This window comes from Salmo salar, unplaced genomic scaffold, assembly GCF_905237065.1.
Source record: "Salmo salar unplaced genomic scaffold, Ssal_v3.1, whole genome shotgun sequence".
Lineage (NCBI taxonomy): Eukaryota > Metazoa > Chordata > Actinopteri > Salmoniformes > Salmonidae > Salmo > Salmo salar.
The window spans coordinates 1-10135 of record NW_025547303.1 but is presented as its reverse complement, the minus strand read 5'-3'; the positions used below and the strand labels follow the sequence as shown (position 1 = coordinate 10135).

The 10135-nt window shown below is 41.4% G+C and overlaps 1 long non-coding RNA gene across 3 annotated transcripts; it reads left to right on the top strand.

Annotated features, from left to right (window-relative positions):
• Nucleotides 1-1278: 1278 nt before the first annotated feature.
• On the top strand, nucleotides 1279-5948 carry LOC106592640 (uncharacterized). 3 transcript variants are annotated; one of them, XR_006762830.1, is made up of 5 exons: nucleotides 1279-1369; nucleotides 3947-4010; nucleotides 4687-4808; nucleotides 4900-4995; nucleotides 5715-5948. It is a non-coding gene; the product is annotated as an uncharacterized lncRNA (long non-coding RNA). The 3 variants fall into 3 exon arrangements; XR_006762829.1 differs by lacking the exon at nucleotides 5715-5948 and adding an exon at nucleotides 5123-5190; XR_006762831.1 differs by lacking the exons at nucleotides 1279-1369; nucleotides 5715-5948 and adding exons at nucleotides 2557-2646; nucleotides 5123-5190.
• The last annotated feature ends 4187 nt before the right edge of the window (nucleotides 5949-10135 follow it).

Genomic DNA, 10135 nt, shown 5'->3' with positions numbered 1-10135 from the left:
CTTAAGACATTGATCTATCACCTCTCATCTTGCAGACTGTTTGAAATTAAATCACACTGAGATTGTGGTATTTCTTGCACAATACTTTTGCACTACGATTATGTAAAAACGCACTACAAACGTCTGCTAACATTAGCCACCGCTAGTTGAGAATCATTGGGAGTGGTGGGGCAGGCTGTGCCGGTCATCTTTTTTATTTTTATTTTTTTCAAGGGTCTGAAAGATGTTGGAAATTAATATCTTCTTAATGCAAAGAGCAGGAAACTCTGGAAAAAAAATACAAGTCGATTTATATAAATTAATGGCTCTGAATGCACTGTCAGCATGCAGCCAAAATGTTACCAACCACTTTTGGAGCTAACTAGCTAGTGCTCTCAAATGGAATCCTTATGTCGACAGCAGATGAGACTTGTGTTCATAACATGGCTAACTTACCTAGCTAACATGACCTAGCTAACATTACCTAGCTAACAAAACAAGTTATTTTAACAGGATAGATAGCTGGCCATCAGCAACATTGGGTTGTCAATGAGACAGAGCTCGCTAACCAGCTGAGCCAGCAAACAAAATAATAATTTCGTATTTGAAAAAATACCCAACAGACTCTGCATTTCAGGAATCACAGTAGCAAGTATCCCTGGTGCACTGTTGAAATATTTAGCCATTTTAAACAATTTGTTTTTCAATGAGAACTCTACCTTTTGTAATCATCTCAATGGATTTCATGTGTTTTAAACATGAGCTTGTCCAAGGTGTTGACACTTGACGACAGTGCTATTCATTGGAGCTCTACGATCAGATGCCCAACATTCTGGGGCAAAAGGTCAATAAGACAGACAGCAGGGTTGGCAGTTAATTAAAATGAATGTAACATTCCAGAGCTTATAGTTAAAGTTGCATCTAAAGTCTATCTGGTGACATCACAACGATGACAAAAGGTTTTCCTGCTCATTATTTATCTCATTCTGAAATGTCATTGTGTTTCCAAGACATTATAATGCACTTCAGACTACATCTTCCTCAGCTTCAATTAGGTAGAATTAAGTATCTTCATAACCATATTGTGACCCAATATGCAACACATGAATGTGTTACAAAAGTTGAATACCTTCACTTTGAATTGACCCCAACCCTGTCAAACCGGTAGATGTTGGACAGGTCCAGCAGGTGTTGGGCTGGACAGAAAGTATGCAGAGGTTTGAAGGATGAGAGAGATTGAGAAAAAAGAGGGAGGAGTCTGACTGGACGGGTCCTTAAAAAGGAGAGGAGGGAGAGGTAGAACTCAACTCACAGGCAGGACAGAGAGAGACCCAGTGAAGACCTTTGAAGATCTCTGAAGAAGTGAAGCTACAACTGAAGACTTCAGAAGGTGAGATTTTTACATCTTTTCATCTAATACTGTCCCTGTCTGTGTCCCAACTGACCTCCTATTCCCTATGTAGTGAGCTACTTTAGACTAGGGTCCATATTACCTTTGTGGCCCTGAGCTATTCTCTATTTAGTTCACTGTGGGTCCTGGTCCAAAGTAGTGCACTACATGGGGATAAGAAGCCATTTGGGAAGCATCCATGTTCCTGTGTGCTAGGAGAATCTATTGTCTGTGGTTGAAGAGATGATACCTGGGATGACCAGGACCGAGTTGAGAAAATGCTGCCTTAGCAGTTGCATCATTTTTGCAGCTAACACAGGGTTTCCTTAACCTCTCTGTCACGGATCCCTCCGGTACTGTTGCTCTTTCTGTGCACCAGTTTCGGAGTTCTACGTCACCGGCCTCTAGGAACTGAACTGTCATTACTCACACCTGGTCCCCATATTCTCCCCTGATTAGTAATTGTATAAGTTTGCCCTTTGTTCTCAATTGATTTATTGTTCCAATGTCCATTGGTAGTTGGTCGTGTGAGTACCTGTGCCTTGTTGTGTTAGCTTTGTGCATAGATGATTACGAGTCTCGTCCCGTGTATTTATTCGAGGTACTCAGGTTTCAGCCCTGTGTTTTGTATACGTGTTTGTTTGGATATAAAAAAAAATATTGCATGCAGTGGGCATAATAAAAGTTAAAATAAAACACTTTGCTTTTATAATTAAAGGGTTGAATCTTTATAGTTATGTGATGACATCACGTACCCCAACAAACAACGACTAATCAGACTCAATTCTCGCTAACTGTACTCAATCTGCTTTCAACTTCAAACGACACTTTTGTTACCGCCATCTCCACCATCCTCCGCACAAAAATTGAGAGGGAGGGGTCTGACTGGATGGGTCCTTAAAAAGGAGAGGAGGGAGACTTAGAACTCAACTCACAGGCAGGATTTCAGAAAGTGAGATTTCAACATCTGTTCATCTAATACTGTATGTGACCGTATCTCGAATAGCCCTCAATTGCCTATGAAGTGCACTACTTTTGACCAGAGCCCATAGTGAATATGTGGCCCTGCACTTGTTTTGAAGGATAATGCTAATTCCACAAACTCCCAATTACCCTCTGGACACGCCCCTCTCCTGCTAACTCACCACACCTGAACTCACTCTGCTAATCACCAATTCCTCTTCCATTCCTTTGGTATATAAGCAGCTTGTTTTGTCTGGGGTTGCTCAGAGTTTGTGGTGTCCCCGTTCCTTTATTGGGCCTGTTGGTTGGCTAAAGTAAGTTCCTGCTATTGAAACGGCTCTATGATTTTCATTTCCTGCATTGTGGCATAATATCCTGTTCATCCTAACTTGTGTATTGTTATGGTGTTGCTAGTCCAGTATTAAACCTTTAATTTAAGTGTAAGGAAATTGTTACAGCTTGTGAGATGAGACAAGATACAATGATGTTACCTGCTAGCAGAATGTGTCTTACATCTATAATCCTGTAGACTGTTCTGATTGGTTGCCATTTGCACTGCGTCTCAGTGAACTAGAAACGATGAAATGCTATTTTTACTTTCAAATCAAAAATGGATTCCATGTTGTACTCAGTTATCTAGCCAATCCACCTCACCATATGGGCACCGTGCTGGGCCAGAACGGAAGTAGAGGAAACATGGATGTGCAAAGCCAGAACAAAACATTGGCAGCCATATTTGGATGGGTAGTGTATAAACTAGATTTAGTTATTGATCAGTGCTGTAAATGGTGACTTACTAGAACCATCTAGTGCATTATGGATGGCTCTTCAGAGGTGGGACCCATGCTGCTAGCAGGTACCTCATTGAAAATAATGTAAAGTGAAAGTTGTCAAAAATATAAATAGTAAAGAGACACCCAAAAATGACTTAAGTACTACTTTAAAGTATTTTTAAATAAGTTCTTTACACCACTAACTAACGGCCCGACAACGGGACCGCTCATTGGGTTAATGAGGCAACTAGTCACACCTGTGACAGGTCCTGTTGGAAGAAGTAGACCGTAACTCAGAGACACCCAGTGAATCCCTTGTGAGAGTGCATCGTTATTTAATAGACGATCTGCATCTCAAATTCTACCTTAATGTTATGTGGCCCTTGTCAAAAGTAGTGCACTATATAGTTGTGCCATTTTGTGGAGCGGCCCCCTGAATTTAAGAGCATAGACTTATCTGTACCTTTGCAGTAAATGGGTAGTCTCTGACAATATCTATAATGCTTCCCATTCCCTATGTAGTGCATTGTAGGCCCTCATCAAAGGTAGTTCACTACATAAGGAGTGAGGAGCCATTTGGGAAGGATGCATATTCCTGTGTGCCAGGCTAATCTATTGTGTGGTTGAAGAAATGATACATGTGTTTTGGCAGAAGACTAGTAGCACCGTGTTGCCCGTACTTGGTTCTTGGGGTCCTCAGTACTGGGTTTAGAAAATTCTGCTTTGGCAGTTGATTAAGTTTTGACAGTAACAGTGGGTTTCCCTTAACCTCTCCTCTAGTACCCACAGCCATTCCAGATTTAAAATGCTCAACTAATCTCGCTCTTGGTCTCTCTCTCAGGAGACTATCACCATGGCGATATTGACCATCATTGTGCTTGTCAGCACAGCTTTTGCTCTGGGAGGTAAGAGTGACGTAGCTCACACCTACTCACCACATTTTAATATAAACATTAGTTGGTGTTGCTCTGTCCTACTTCACACACATGTAGGTATTAATACGCAGGTGTGAATTGGAAATGCGTTAATATTCATAACCCGGTTCTCCATGGGACACCCTATGAGGGGTCAGCCATTATCAACCTTGACACTGGAGAAATGAAGGTTGTGCCTTGCTGAAGGGAACATAGACGGATATATGAACTTGTCAGCTCACTGACTTGACCTACTGGCCCAACTCTCTAACTGCTAGGCTACCTGCCACTCCTCTACTTCCAGAGATGTATATTGGCGTCTAGATGCTGGACTGAGGTATACTGATATGAATGGTTTGATCATTCAACTGGATTTACGATAGGTTTGTTTAGCAACTATCAGGAAATAACACTGATACAATTTCCAGTCTTAGTATCATCAGCTGTTATATGGAACACAGAAACAGAATTGACTGCACAGGGCTTTTAAACAAGTAGCAGAACTTCAATATTTAGGTTGCATCTGAAACGGAACCCTATTCCGTATGAACTTCTTCTGACCAGGGCCCATATGGGACGCAACCCGAGATTCCAGAAATGTATATTCTGTCCGTACATTTTCCTGTAATGTGATGTCCACATTACAATGTATGTTACCTGTGTCCAGATGCTATGATACGACCCTGTGAGGATGCTAGAGATGCCGCTAAACATGGCCCACCTGGAGCCTACGTCCCCAGTGTGACGACAATGGACAATACACCCCTGAGCAATGTTCGGGCTCTACAGGTTAACAGTGACGCACATGCACACGAAATTCACTTGAATGTGATAATTCAATGTGTATATATTGTATATGCAACATGTCTATTTCTGGTAGGTTACTGTTGGTGTGTGACCAGCTACGGACAGAAGATCCAGGGTACAGAGACCCCACCAGGCACTGCTAGCAACTGCTAGCAACTGTTCCACCAAGGTGTGTGTATATAATCATTCACTAAATGTTACTTCTTTGCAGCTGGTTCTTCATGTGTCTAATTGTAGATGAAAGGTGTTGGAACTAAAGATGTAGAAGACTGACAGTTGTCTTTACTGTTCTACAGGAACTGATTCACATTCCATACAAATAAATGCATGATGGAATCCAGAGATTAAACTGTTGATTTACTTACTTTATTGTTGGTGTGATATGCTGAACAATTTATCTGAACCAGTCCATTTCTGGGAAATAGAGGAAGGAGTAGGACTGTATTACCACCACACCGGGCGGTTACAGGACATGAAGACAGTCAAATTCCACGTGACCATGTAGTAGTTAGGCTTCTCCAAGCTCTGATGCTGGTGATGGTCATTAGTAGCCTACCACACTTGCTAACTGCCTGGTACTCAGCACTCTACTGTCCCTCTAATCACTCTGACAAAAGTTGGACAGCCGTTAAGGGGTTGTGAGGTTAGTCATGTACACAGGCAAGGCCTTTTTAATGCCTATGGCTCTTGGGTCCATGATATGGGGCATCAGCTTACTCAGTGACACCCACAACACAACTGAAAGAGTTTACAAATATTAGCATCCTAACTCTGATTGGAGGACTTGGACTGTGGAATCAAATCTGTCAGTATTTCCTTTGTGGATTTGTCTTTATATGGCAGCTTTCATTCTCTATAGACATCAACATGTCATTCCAATATATACAGGAGTTCAGCAGAGTCCACAATCAGAACCATGCTACTCTGAGGCTGAAGAATTGTTCCAGGCCACTGAGGGATGAAAGACCCCTTTACTGAATCTACATCTTCACATTTCACTAAATAATTCCATTGTTTGCTTCATGCATTCTATCCTGTAAAATGAAGTATATGTTCTTGGTCTTTACATGAGTGAATGTTGTATTTGCAATTGTAGGATGACTTGATGAATGATGATTCTTATCTCCTTGTTTTTTTACATTTGCTTCCTTCTGATCTTTTAGGGCCAGACTATAATCTATTCATGGTTAGGTACTTGGCGGAAACTTGCCAGAAAATGAACATGGTTAGTACAGTATTAGCTAGCATGAAAGTATGGGTGATCCACATCATTGCCCTAGGTGAAGGGGAAATAATAACTTGAGAGGGGTAAGGAAATGTTCAGCCTATAATTTGCTAACTACGCAATTTTATAACTAAAACACACACCACATGACCAGAAGTTTGTGGACACCTGCTCGTCAAACATCTCATTCCAAAATCATGGAGTTGGTCTCCTTTTGTTATAACAGCCTCCACTCTTCTAGGAAGGCTTTGCACTAGATGTTGGAACATTGCTGTGGGGACGTGCTTCAATTCTGCCACGCGCATTAGAGGTCGGGCACTGATTTTAGGTGATTAGGCCTGGCTCACAGTTGGAGTTACAATTCATCCCAAAAGTATTGAATGGGGTTGAGGTCAGGGCTCTGTGCAGGCCAGTCGAGTTCTTCCACACCAATCTCGATAAACATGCACGGGGGATTGTCATGCTGAAACAGGAAAAGGCCTTCCCCAAACCTATTCCACAAGTTGGAAGCACAGAATCGTCTACAATGTCATTGTATGCAGCACCGGTAAGATTGTTCTTCACTGGAATTAACTTCTTTGGGCTAGTGGGCAGTATTTTCACATCCGGATAAAAAACGTACCCGATTTAATCTGGTTACTACTCCTGCCCAGTAACTAGAATATGAATATAATTATTGGCTTTGGATAGAAAACACCCTAAAGTTTCTAAAACTGTTTGAATGGTGTCTGTGAGTATAACAGAACTCATTTGGCAGGCAAAAACCTGAGAAGGTTTCATGCAGGAAGTGGCCTGTCTGACAAGGTGTTGTTGTTCTTGCTTCTGTTTATTGAAGAGTCAGGATCTTAGCTGTAACGTGACATTTCCTTCGGCTCCAATAGGCTCTCAGAGCCCGGGAAAAACCTGAACGATGACGAGGCAGCCTCAGGCTGAAATACATTATCGCCTTTGCCAAGTGGCCCATCAGAGGACAATGGAATTAGGCGCGTGCCCGATTCGACCCAGTGATATATTTTCCTTCGGCTGTTTACCTAATTGCAGATTCCCGGTCGGAATATTATCGCTTTTTACGAAAAAATGGCATAAAAATTGATTTTAAACAGCGGTTGACATGCTTCGAAGTACGGTAATGAAATATTTAGAAATCTTTTGTCACGAAATGCGCCGTGTGCACGACCGTTATTTACCATTGGGATAATGTCTAGAACGCACGAACAAAATGACGCTGTTGGAACATAACTATGGATTATTTTGGACCAAACCTACATTTGTTATTGAGGTAGAAGTCCTGGGAGTGCATTCTGACGAAGAACAGGAAAGGTAATCAAACTTTTCTAATAGTAAATGTGATTTTGCTGAAGGCTAAACTTGGTGGGTGTCTAAATAGCTAGCCCTGTGATGCCGGGCTATCTACTCAGAATATTGCAAAATGTGCTTCATCTGAAAAGCTATTTTAAAATCGGACATATCGAGTGCATAGCGGAGTTCTGTATCTATAATTCTTAAAATAATTGTTATGCTTTTTGTGAATGTTTATCGTGAGTAATTTAGTAAATTGTTAGTAAATTCCCCCGGAAGTTTGCGGGGGTATGCTAGTTCTGAACGTCACATGCTAATGTAAAAAGCTGGTTTTTGATATAAATATGAACTTGATTGAACAAAACATGCATGTATTGTATAACAATGTCCTAGGAGTGTCATCTGATGACGATCAAAGGTTAGTGCTGCATTTAGCTGTGGTTTGGGTTTTTGCTTGCTTGCTTTGAAAATGGCTGTGTGATTATTTTTGGCAGGGTACTATCCTTACAATCTTTTTTGCTTTCGCTGTAAAGCCTTTTGAAATTGGACAATGTGGTTGGATTAACGAGTCTTCTTTCACATGGTGTAAAAATAGTCATATGTTTGAGAAATTCAGTTATAGCATTTGAGGTTTTTCTATTTCGCACCACGCGATTCCACTGGCTGTTGAATGAGTGGGACGCTAACGTCCCACCTAGCCCATAGAGGTTAACTGAAAAATGGAAAGATCAAGTTGAGGTTTGTCCCTTATATGATACCATCTATTTTCCAAATGTGTCAAACAGAAAATGGACCCAATACAACGGATAAGAGGCAAGGTAATGTTAGCTGTATTGCGTGCAGAAGACTGAACTGCTCCCTTGTCTGCAGCTATAGACGAGGCATGTTATGCAGATCACATTTACCATCCCTGTAACTCAATGAATACCATGTAGGCCTCTACATTATGGACAAGGTATGAAAACTATTAGCAAATGATCTGTCACCAGAAAAACCAAGGTATGATTGTCGTGAGCTTGTTGTTAATCTGTATAATAAAATGTTCAGTGTTCAACCTCCCTACACCGCTAATGAATATAACTTAAATCCTGTTTTGCAGTGCAGCAACACCCCAGATATTAAACACTGGACTTGAAGGGCTGCTGTCATTTCACCTCAATTTTATTTTCTCTTCAAGGATACTTAAAAAGGGGTTCTTTGAACATAGGGGTTCCCCCCTAGATACAATTTGAAGAAACACTAAAGGATACTGCAGGAACCTCGCGAGCACAGCAGTCAAACACTGCCATATCAATGCAAGAGGAGTCATTACAGTACCTGGTTCAGCGCCAGGCTGTAGCACATTCAGCCATGATTTGGAGTCCTATAGGACGGCGCACAGTTGCCCAGAGCCGTCCGGGAGTAGTTTGTCATGGTAAACAACAAAGTGGACTTGCTTAGGTGAATAAAACCTCTTTTTAGAGTGGTGACAAAGGACAGGCATAACACAGGCTTGACGCTTAATGACCTTCTCAGTTCTTTAACACAACTTAAGAAGTATTTATAATCAAAAGCACATCATGACAGGTTAAACATGTGTCTTTTGGAACCTTCAGTATCCTAAACATACTGCGTCATTTTCAAGGTCTACATTTACATAAAATTAGGCACAATGGACAGTTATGTCGTCTGCTAAATGACCGAAATGTAAATATGTCCGAGTGGCACAGTCAAGCATGGCACTTGCAACATTGGGGTTGTGGGTTTGAGTCCCACAAGGGACCCGTAAGAAAAAGTACTAACACAACGTATGTTTCATGTTCAACTAACTCACCTTGAGACAAATAGTGTACACATTTTTGGCCAGACTGCAAACAATTTGTGTAGTAACTGCTTGCTGCTAAGTAGAGATTTCAGTGGCTGACTTTACCATGAAGTATTGAGGGTACGGAAGAGCACTACGGGAGAGCACACTTGTTGCTGCTTTTAATGTATAGTCTGTGGCGAAGCGCCAGGAGTCTCAGGAACCGAGGTGGCTCCTTTCACATAAAGCATTGTTCCCGCGCTGTTGACATGAAACACAACACCGAAATATTTCAGCTTTACAGACTCAACAGTGAGACTGGTCTAAATTAGATTAAATGGTTAAATTAACTAGAATATGTATAATTTGATGACTGGATCATAACCCATACTGGGCTTACGTACCTCTAAAATTCATATGACCATGTCTCTATGCACCAGCAGCCGGGCGTCCTTTTGCCAAGTTCGGTGATCAAATAAGACCCGTCGCTCCCACTATGCCTGTCCTGATGAGAAAAATTTGAGTTTCCGAATAAAACCCAAAGTATTGTATTTCTATCACCGGAAATACCAAGTCAGTTTCAACTACCCCAAAACTCGAACTGAACTGTTGCTTGTAAAGAAAAATTTGCACCACCTCCTCTCTAATGCAATCATTCCAATGAGCAACAAATGTGCTTCTACACCTGCATTGCTTTGCTGTTTGGAGTTTTTAGGGGTTTCTTTACATACTTTGATATATCAACTATTGAAGGATGTAATATGTTAAAACCACTTTAGTCTGCAACTGTTTGGCTTCACAAACAACATGACAAACAAGTCCCATGAAAGCAATCCCATAAAGAACTGCTCTGTATGTAATGCAGCTTCCATCCCACCTTAGACTAACTGCATCCGTCCACCAATCCCGGGTAAGAGGGAAGCTACCGTGTAAACCAACCATCATCTGAAAATTGCTCTCAGCGAAGCTGTGTTACGAATGCCAGGTTTTAGCAGGTACTTC